Here is a 10,334-nt window from a genome sequence, read left to right as displayed (position 1 = left end):
GTGTCCTCCACGGAGGCCTGATCTCTGAGCGCTCATCAACGGGAAATAAAAACACACACGACAGAAACTCAGCTTCATCTTTTCTGCCGGCGCTCTCTCCTCGGCGTGCCCCGTCTCGCCTCGTTCTCGTTTATTTTCCCGTTCCAGTATCAGGTCATTTTCTTTGTCTCCCCCGCCGCGATCAATAATGTTTCATCTCATCTCGACGAAACAACAAACACGCGAGAGGCGGCGGCTCCGAGACGAGGAAAGGAGTCGACGGCGGGGCGATAATTGTGAGGCTCCATTCATTTGTTTTTACTCATCTGTTGTCTTTGCCGGCGCTGTGTGTAATCAACATGTGAGCAAGCATGGCGGACAGACGGACGGATGGAAGGATGGAGGGAAGGAAGGAGGGAGGGAGGGGGGAGGGAGGGGTGTCCGTGTTGTCTAGTCTCATTTTGTTTCCTAACAGACACAACTAAATCACTCCGACGTGGGAAAACTGTTGTATTTGTGTGTCGTCATCGGGTGATGCTGCTGCTGCCAACAGAGAGAGGCTGAATGGAGGAGTTACTACGGCAACAAACCCATCATCCCTCTGTCTGCCAGGGCGAGAGAGAGAGAGAGAGAGAGAAAAGACGGCGAGGAGGAGATTCATGGAGGAAAGTGAAAGACAGTGAGAGGATGGAGAGAATAAAAAGAGCAAAAGATTGAGACAAAGAGACAGAGGGAAGGAGACAGAGTGTGAGACGGATGAAGAGGCCTGAAGAGGACGAGAGAACCGTTCTATCACGGTTCCTCTCTTTGTGCTGCAAAAAAAAACAAAACAATCAGACGTAGTTTGTTCCACGTACGAGTCCAGATCTGTCGTTAATCTTTAAACCTTTAGTCTTTAGGAACCAGAGGAGGAAATCAGCTGTTAGCAGCATGTTAGCATGGTTAGCATGAGCTGTTGAATAGTTTAATCTGTTGGTTGAGACGGAGGATTTATTCTGCACAAGCAGACCTGGAGGAATCTGTTTTACGTTTTCTTCCTTGTCAGATTTCAGCGTCTTGTTGCAGATATTTAGTTTGTGTTGTTACGGTGGAGAGGCGGTAGAGACGGCCGGTCCAGCAAAATACAAATATGAAGATGTTAGATTTGTGTTTCTGTAGAAAACCTGGAAGGAATCTACAGGAACCAGACGATTAAAGGTGTTTTCAGGATGCAGGTGTTTAATATCTGTAGAGGACAGAGAAGCACATCAAGACGTCTCCAGGTGTGATGATGTGAACTTTATGTTTCTGTCGGTGAAACCTGGAATTAATCTGCAGGAATAAGACGATCTGAAGTTTATAGAGATGACAGCAGCTTGTTGCAGATATTTAGTTGCTGTAGTTTAGTTGGTGCGATGGCCAGAGAAGATGCTCAACAAAACGTTGCTCCACTAAATACAAGACCTTTCTGTTTCTGTACCATGAACCTGGAAGACGTCTGCAGGAACGACAACATTTAGTGTTTTCAGGATTTTAGCATCTAGTTGCAGATATTTCTGTCAGACCAACAGATACATGTGAAACTAGTGTTTTTATCTACAGGCCTTTTATTGGGTTTGCTTTTTAAATACGTCAGGACCTGCTTCATGGTTCACCACACGGATGATCCGTTTTCATTTTACTAGAGGAGCAGCTCAACATAAAGTCTGAACCATCGGTAGGAACTTCTTTTAGTCGTCACAACACACCAGACCTGCAGCGTAATAAAATAAAATAAAATAAAATACAATAAAGCCTGATCTGATTGTTCCTTCCAGGACGCTGGTGGAACAGCTGCACATCTGAACCATGAACCGTCTGAGGCTCCTTTACTTCAGCTCCTCCTACTTCCAGAGCGTTTCTCTTCCTCTACGTGTTCAACGTCTTTTAAACTTCGAGCCGACGCAGACTTTATGGAATTAAAACTAAATGTTGATTCTGCAGCTACAGATGTTGGGCCCTGCTGGGGTCCCAGACACAAACAAAGTGGGCAACGGCCTCAGACCCCGAGGGGTCCTAAAGCCCCGGCCTCGCTGCTTGTCAATTAGTTTTGGTAATTTGATTAATTGCAAACTTGTTAGGGAATTTGCACCTCTTAAGCGGCGTTTTAACAAAGGGGGGTCCTGCATTGTTAGTTCACCCCGGCGGCCTGGACTCAGAAGCAGCTTCAGTTGACGGTGAAGACGAGGCCTCGTTTCTACCGGGGACTATTTCCATCAGCGGATTAATCCACATGTTTCAGCTTCAGCAGAAACCTGCAGTGATTTGATTTGTTGATTGACTGAATGTGAAATAAAAACATGTTGCTGTGTTTTAAATTTAAAGAAAATCTGGAAAGATGAAATGATTTAAAAAGAAAGAAAACAGTGGGAAGACGGCAGAGAGGACGACGACGGAGAGAAAGGGATGAAAAGAGTAATGGAGCGAGAAAACGACGGAGCGAATTGAGACATATGGTGGCTGCTGGTTTGCAGACTTTTCTGCCTGGCGGCGTCGAGCTGACAGCTCGCCTCACCGCTCTGAATAACACCAGAACACAACATGTAAAAATAGAAAGAAAAGGTAGAGACAATAGAAGCAGGCAGGAGCCGCAGAGTAAAAGCAGCAAATAGAGACGAACAGGGAGCAGGAAGCAGAGAGAGGAGGAAGACGGGAAATAAAGGAGGAAATAAAGCAGATCATTCAGATCAGACACAGGTTGGTGTTTACACTCACAGATAGACGGTGAAACAGAATCCGAAGAAATCACTCATGAAACAGGATTAATGAAAAAACGTCACAGCGGGAAAAAATTAGAGGATTAAAAAAAGGAAAAGAGCTGAAAGAGAAACAGGAAATAAAGAAATAAATGAGTCAAACGCTTTAATCCGTCTGTTAATAACGTCTAATAATATCTGACGTTATTCAGAGACACAATGACCTGATACTGCCACAGAATAAAACATCAATAATGAAAATAAGAACAAAACATATGAAACATTCGACTTAAATAAAAATGGTAAAACTATATTTTATTACAAGTCACTATTAATTTGAATTTCATTTTAAAAACATAACAATAATTAGCAAAGCTCTTCTAAATGTAGAATAAAGAGAATTACAATAAAGAAATACAAACAAATTTAAAAACTCACCAGAATAAAACTGGATTTGATCTGAAATCATTTTATAATCAGAGTCTGAGACGATGTCCTGAACATTTATTTAACGGTGTGTTTTAAAGACGCGTCCGTCCGTCCGTCCTGAAGGTTCTCATGCCTGCAGCTTTAATTCCCAGTCGTGCATTCATGCTATAGATTAATTGATGAGGTGTTATACGCCGGGTTCTTTCTGCCTCAGCAGGCGGACGCTTAACGAGAACCTCAACAACAAAGAACCAGGTTTTCTTTTCCTGCAGCCGAACAAACCGAGAAACAAACGGCTGCAAAGAAAAGAGGCTGAGGAAGGAGACGAGGAAAAGAATTAAAGAAATTATTAAAAATAATTAAAACACAAGACGGAGCGAAGAGTCTGGAGAATATTAAAGATACAGAACTATTTTATTAATAATAATAATAATAATATTAATAAGAGGAAGATTTAATGGTGGTCTTTTTATTTGATTTGATCCAGCTTCTGTTCATTTTATTTTTTTATAATAACATGTGAGTTTTATTTTTTGTGGCTCAGACGTTTAAAACACAATAAAATGAAACGGAACTGAAAAATGTAAAAAAATAAAATAATTATAAATGTGGTGAAATGAACAGAAAGCCCTGATGATGATCTTTAGACTTATTGAATAATTCATATATAGAGATGAATGAGCTGATGCTAGTAGTTTATAGTTTATTATTATTTACTGTATATTTGCTGACAAACAACTAATGTTTTAAAATTATTATTATTATTATTATTATTATTATTATTATTATTATTATTATTATTATTGCTGCCATGACTCAAAACTGGTTTTAAAAATCAATTGTAAACAATAAATAATCATAAAATCTACAAAATATGAATATAATATATATATAAAGCAGCATATCTATAGATATGCTGCTTTAGGATTTAAAAATCTATATAATTTAAAAAGACATTATATATATATATATATATATATATACATACATAGGTGTAATTACATACCTGCAATTATTACAGTATATAATAATTTATCCTTATATATAAATATATATAAAAACATTACTCATTATTATTTTATAAATATACTATATATAAATGTATATATAAAATAATAATGAGTAATGTTGTGTGATAATAGAACATACGTATGTTACGTATAAAGTCTGAACGTTATTGAGTTTAATGTTTTAAATTATTACGAAATAAAAATTTAAAAAATGATTGACATGAGTGCAGACACACACACACACACACACACACACACACAGACACACACACTGTACATGAAGACAAAGAGGATTCAGTTCAGTTTTCCTGCAGCTGCTTTGACTCCACAACTCAATTAACTACACACATGTGGTAAGACTCACTGTGAGTGTGTGTGTGTGTGTGTGTGTGTGTGTGTGTGTGTGTTGTGTGTGTTTGTGTTGCTGCAGAAACACAAGCTGAACAGAAAGTGTGCAGCGTTTTGGATTTTGCAGTGAGTCTCAGAGTTTGGAGGATTTCAGGCCGATAATCGTCGTTTTTCTTTAATCGCTCAGAAATAATTCAGTTTTTGTCTTAAAACCCGCCTCCCTCTTCCTCCCTCTTCCTCCCTCTCTCTCTCTCTCTCTCTCTCTCTCTCTCTCTCTCCCTCCGTCTCTGGCTTTTTTTAATTGGCATATAGGGAGGCTTGTTTGTTTTTGTTGTCTGCTGTTTCTTAAATGTGTGTGTTCGTGTTCATGTGGCCCCCGGTGTCCCAACAAGCACCGCGGTAGGTGTTGGGAGGAGGCAACAAACACACAACAACAAAACAACACACAGGAATACAGCAAACCACAAAGACACAGACACACACAGACACACAAGACCTGCTACAACACACACAAGAGACACGCACATCCTGTGTGTGTGTGTGTGTGTGTGTGTGTGTGGATGTGGAGGCCGACACACAGTTACCTCTCATGGGGCGCCATCTTGTGGTGACAACGATTCCTTTTTAAATACCTTTTATTTTCTTCTTTATTTAAAAGATGATTTTAATTAATTTGTTCTGATCAGAAACGATCAAATCATCATCCAGCCTCCATCTTTACTCTAATTATTGTTTTAACATTAAACCTCTAACGTCTCCAGCTGCAGCTTTAATCCGTTCATATCCATCATGTTAATAAACTGCAGGTACAGGACATGTACATGTACAGTAGTAGTAAAGTTGTAGTAAAGTAGTACTTCCTGTTTACAGTGCAGCTTTTATTTTAGCAGGAACATCAGCAGCAGTATTAGTAGTACTAAAATACTTCATGACTTTATGTTTGTATGTACATGTATTTATGCAGGTATACTGCATTTATCAATGTATATACTAGTATTACATTTGTTTTCTTATATATATACTATTATTGTAAAATGCTTAATACAACAGTCGCACCATGTTATTGGTTTAATTTTACACATTTTGGGTCTAATAACTTAATAACCTGTCGTACGTGTTTATAAAATGGTCCGACAGTGGGACGTAGTTTAAAAGTAGGAGCTCTGAGGTCATTGATTTATTGGTTATTGATCAGATGTGTAACGTAGGGGATGCATGAGTTCAGGTTCTTTAAATCCACCGACTAGTCTCTGATGACGTCACAGTAGAAAGAAAGAAATCTATATTGTTGACCTGAATCATCTGCTGAGAACAGACAGCTCATGTGCTACATACTGTGAGCTGCAGATATGTATAGCCTGTATAAAACATGCAGCACCTCAGCACCATCAGTAGCATTTAATAGTACTCCACAGTGTGTTGTTAGATGGGATAGTGTAGCAGCTAAAGGTGTAATAACTTTATCAGATAGTTGATGTGCAGCCTCCTTCTCTCTGTTACCACAGGACGTTTGGTCAAGTTGTTAACTGACTGCTGTCCAGAGGATTTGGACCGTTCCTCTGCTAGCGTTAGCGTTAGCATGTCTTTTTTGCAGTAGTACTTTAGTTGTATTTCAGGACTGACATGTCACGGTAGTATGGGCTTCATCTTTAGTGAAGTATTTCCACACACTTGATGAACCAACGACCCACTGGGCTCCTCACCTGTCTTCTAGGAGGCGTCCATGTTGTTATTGTCACGTGATCAGAGACTAGTCGACTGGTCTGTACAACCCCTAGCATAAACTGGACGTAAGGTCCATTCGGTACGGAGTACACAGGTTTGAACTCGTCAAAAAATTCTCCAATTAAAAATATGAAAATTTAAAAACAAGTATTTTATAGTGTATTATAAAATTAATATATGTTTAGTGAAATGCTGTGGAGATATCAGAAGGCAGCCATCTTGTTAGCTTCAGTTGCTAACATGCTGTATATCTATGCAGTGACTAGTTGACTAGTCTGTACGAGTCCTAGTAGCTAGTGTGAATCATTTGTAAAAGTAAGCAGATGTTAAAGTGTCAGTAATTGTGTTGGTCTTGTACTCCCTCAGTAATATGTGTGAATTAAGTACAGCAGTAGTACTTTATACGTGGTACAGTCAGTAACTGATGATGTCTTACTATCACAGGCGTATGTGGCAGTACGAATAATTTATAGTAGTGAGCAGATGTATGTGGTAACTGATAATGTCGTAGTTAATACTGTAAGTAGTACATGAGTTTTATAGTATCAGTGATACCGTCATGTTGATCTAAATCTGGGGTACCCAAAATTTTTTGACTTTCAGCTACTTTTACAAACGACCGACTCAAACTGATCTACCTACATAAAAGAAGCTAAACGTATAAATATATAAATATATAAATATATAAATAAACCCTGAGAACGACCTCCATGATATTTAGCCTCCAGACTTTAATCAGATTGCACAGACCAAATTAAAATGAAACTAAATGAAAAAGAAGCTCAGAAATAATCTTAAATTGAAATGTACATATACACACACTGGCCAGATTATTAGGTACATCAATGAAAACCAATGCATTCTGTTGTATTAACAACAGTCTGAAACTAAATCCCACTTTGCTAGTACAAATCATTTCTATTAGTGTTGTACAACGCTGAGCTGACTTTATAGTGTCATTAACTTATGGACGGATTCCTCAGCGTCAGGGTTGGTGACCTCTCAACCCGTTGGGCCACGTCCACGCGGCGCCAGCCACCGACACACAATAGATCGACTGAGTGAAACAAAGCAAACATCTGGAAAAAGGTGACTAATTCATCAGATTGTGATGATCAGATTTTCTGCCCTGATTAACAGCATTCAGTGTTAAATGAGGAGCAGCGGCCAGATACATGTCAGCTGGTGAATGTGAAGAACGGCAGCCATCTTGGATCTGACACTGTGAACGCAAAAATGACTTTAACCTTAAATTATGTTGAAAATCATAGTTAGGTTTGGTTTTGCTAATACTGAGAAAACTAGCATGTAGATAATCACAAAAGAGTTTTTAAAATCTGCTTCTGAATTAATTTAATTTAAATTTGTGTTTTTTTCCAATAACCTTTAAATTTCACCTCTGAACACAAACGTCCTCCAGTGATATAACTCAATTATCCACCGTCCAGCAGCAGGATGAGGTCAGTAAAAGACAGTCAACACATCCTCAGGTGGATTTTTAAAATATCTTTATTCATGAGCTGGAAAAAAATACATCTTTGAAGTTCCTGCAGACACTTTGTGAGCGAAGCCACGTTAAGAAACAGTCGACCATTCGGAAAACGGACACACGAGTGAAGCGAAACACATTCAGAGAAAAAAACATTTGTCCTCTTCTAGCTCTGAGATTAAACTCACATTCAGACCTGAAACGTTCAACACTTACGCCTAACATCTCCACTGACCTCCACCGCCAAGGAATAAAGTTTCTGAGATTTGTAAAATGAAGTAAAGGGTGTGAAAGTCTACAGTTGCCTGGTTTCTTGCTTTTAGCTTAGCTTAGCTTTGTGCAACGGTTGAAACGTCTTATAAACACATATTCTTTTCTTTTTTTTTTACACCCAGAAGAAAGAAACCATTCAGATTTTAGATCATTAAAGATATTACGGTATATCGTATGTGGGATTATTTCTTGGCAGTTAAATCTCCAATATCATCAGAGACACAGCATGTTAGCAACGAAGCTAACAAGATGATTGACAGTAAGTCTTAAAGAAGCCCTTGTTGTTCTGATATCTCCACAGCATTTCACCTAAAGACATATTAAATTTATACTAATACAAAAAATACATTTTTCAAGTTGAGTTTCATATTTTTAATTGGAGAATTCAAACCTGTGTACTCTGTACCGAATGGACCTTACGTCCAGTTTACGCTAGGGGTCATACTAACCAGTCAACTAGTCTCTGATCACGTGATACTAACAACATGGACGCCTCCTAGAAGACAGGTGAGGAGCCCAGTGGGTCGTTGGTTCATCAAGTGTGTGGAAATACTTCACCAAAGATGAAGCCCATACTACCGTGACATGTCAGTATTGAAATACAACTAAAGTACTACTGCAAAAAAGACATGCTAACGCTAACGCTAGCAGAGGAACGGTCCAAATCCTCTGGACAGCAGTCAGTTAACAACTTGACCAAACGTCCTGTGGTAACAGAGAGAAGGAGGCTGCACATCAACTATCTGATAAAGTTATTAGACCTTTAGCTGCTACACTATCCCATCTAACAACACGCTGTGGAGGACTATTAAATGCTACTGATGGTGCTGAGGTGCTGCATGTTTTATACAGGCTATACATATCTGCAGCTCACAGTATGTAGCACATGAGCTGTCTGTTCTCAGCAGATGATTCAGGTCAACAATATAGATTTCTTTCTTTCTACTGTGACGTCATCAGAGACTAGTCGGTGGATTTAAAGAACCTGAACTCATGCATCCCCTACGTTACACATCTGATCAATAACCAATAAATCAATGACCCCAGAGCTCATACTTTTAAACTACGTCCCACTGTCGGACCATTTTATAAACACGTACGACAGGTATTTCAACAAGTCAAGATCTTCACAGAGAAACAGAGAAGACAAACATTTCTGCTCCAGATGAAGCTGAAATGTCAGTTCCAGCAAAGACCGAAGCGAGAGAGGCACGAAGAAGACGAGGCCGTGAAGGCTCTGGAGAAGCAGCCCTTATTTTTCAGATCTATGGCGATATCAATAATAAACCCGTATACGTGCTGTTCTCTCTAGACTCTGTATGGGAGGAGGTGGACCGGGACTGTCCTCTGGGCTTCACTAATAAAATACAAACCGTTAAATGATCTATTATTCATTTCACCTTAAAGCAGAATACCACAAGTTTGAAATCACCTCAGTAGCAAGAACATTAAGTCTAATATTAACTGTATTTCTTTTTAAATAAAGGATAAATAAAGTATATGTCTTGTACATAAATGGATAAAGACAGTTTTTGTTTGTCTGTTTATTGGTGAGGACACAGTGGACAGTCTGAGTATAAAACTACGATCAGATGAGATGCACGATGAAAACTGGCGTGCATGCTATCTAGTTAGCATTCGCTAGCATCAGACAATGTTAGCTAGCTAATGACTAAAAGAAAGTATCTCTGTGTATTTAGGCTGAAGCAGCTCGTTCTCCGTCCCGTACAGAGCCAGGACAGCGAGTATCTGAGTTTAACTTTGTGCAGAGAAACAAACATTCACACCGTTTACAGAAGACGCTGCGTTAGCATTCAGATAGACCTCCAGTCAACCTGAAGACATTCAACACATCATGGTGTTTAGCTTTTAAAAGCTCTACTCTTTTTTTTTTTCTTTTTTTTTACTCTGTATTCATGTTTTTAATGTTTTTTGATTTAAAAAAAATCTAAGACATTTGAATGTTCATTGGCCTCAGAGCCAAGGACAGATAGTTCTGGATAATAACGGATCTGGTGGAACAGAAAAGCAGAGATGTGTTTTTGGTATTTATGTGTTTCATGTGTTTTCATTCCAAAATGCTACATATCCATTTTCAGAGAACATCATGAACCAACATGTAGCCTGTTGATCTGGATGAACTTCATTATTTAGGATATTTCTTTTGGGAATGAAACCTGATGCCTCCTCATCACCACCTGACAAAATAAACCAGAAGGAACAAGTGATGTTTTTTAACCCCTGATCTGATCTGGTCCTAAATGTCCTAGAGTTGGTCTCCTGTGTCTTTCTAAAGTCTGTCCTTGTCTTCCTTGTCTTCTCCTAGAGTTGGTCTCCTGTAGCTTCCTAAAGTCTGTCCTTGTCTTC

This window comes from Chelon labrosus, assembly GCF_963514085.1.
Source record: "Chelon labrosus genome assembly, chromosome: 20".
In the NCBI taxonomy this organism is placed as follows: Eukaryota; Metazoa; Chordata; class Actinopteri; order Mugiliformes; family Mugilidae; genus Chelon; species Chelon labrosus.
Note: the sequence above shows the minus strand (reverse complement) of the source record.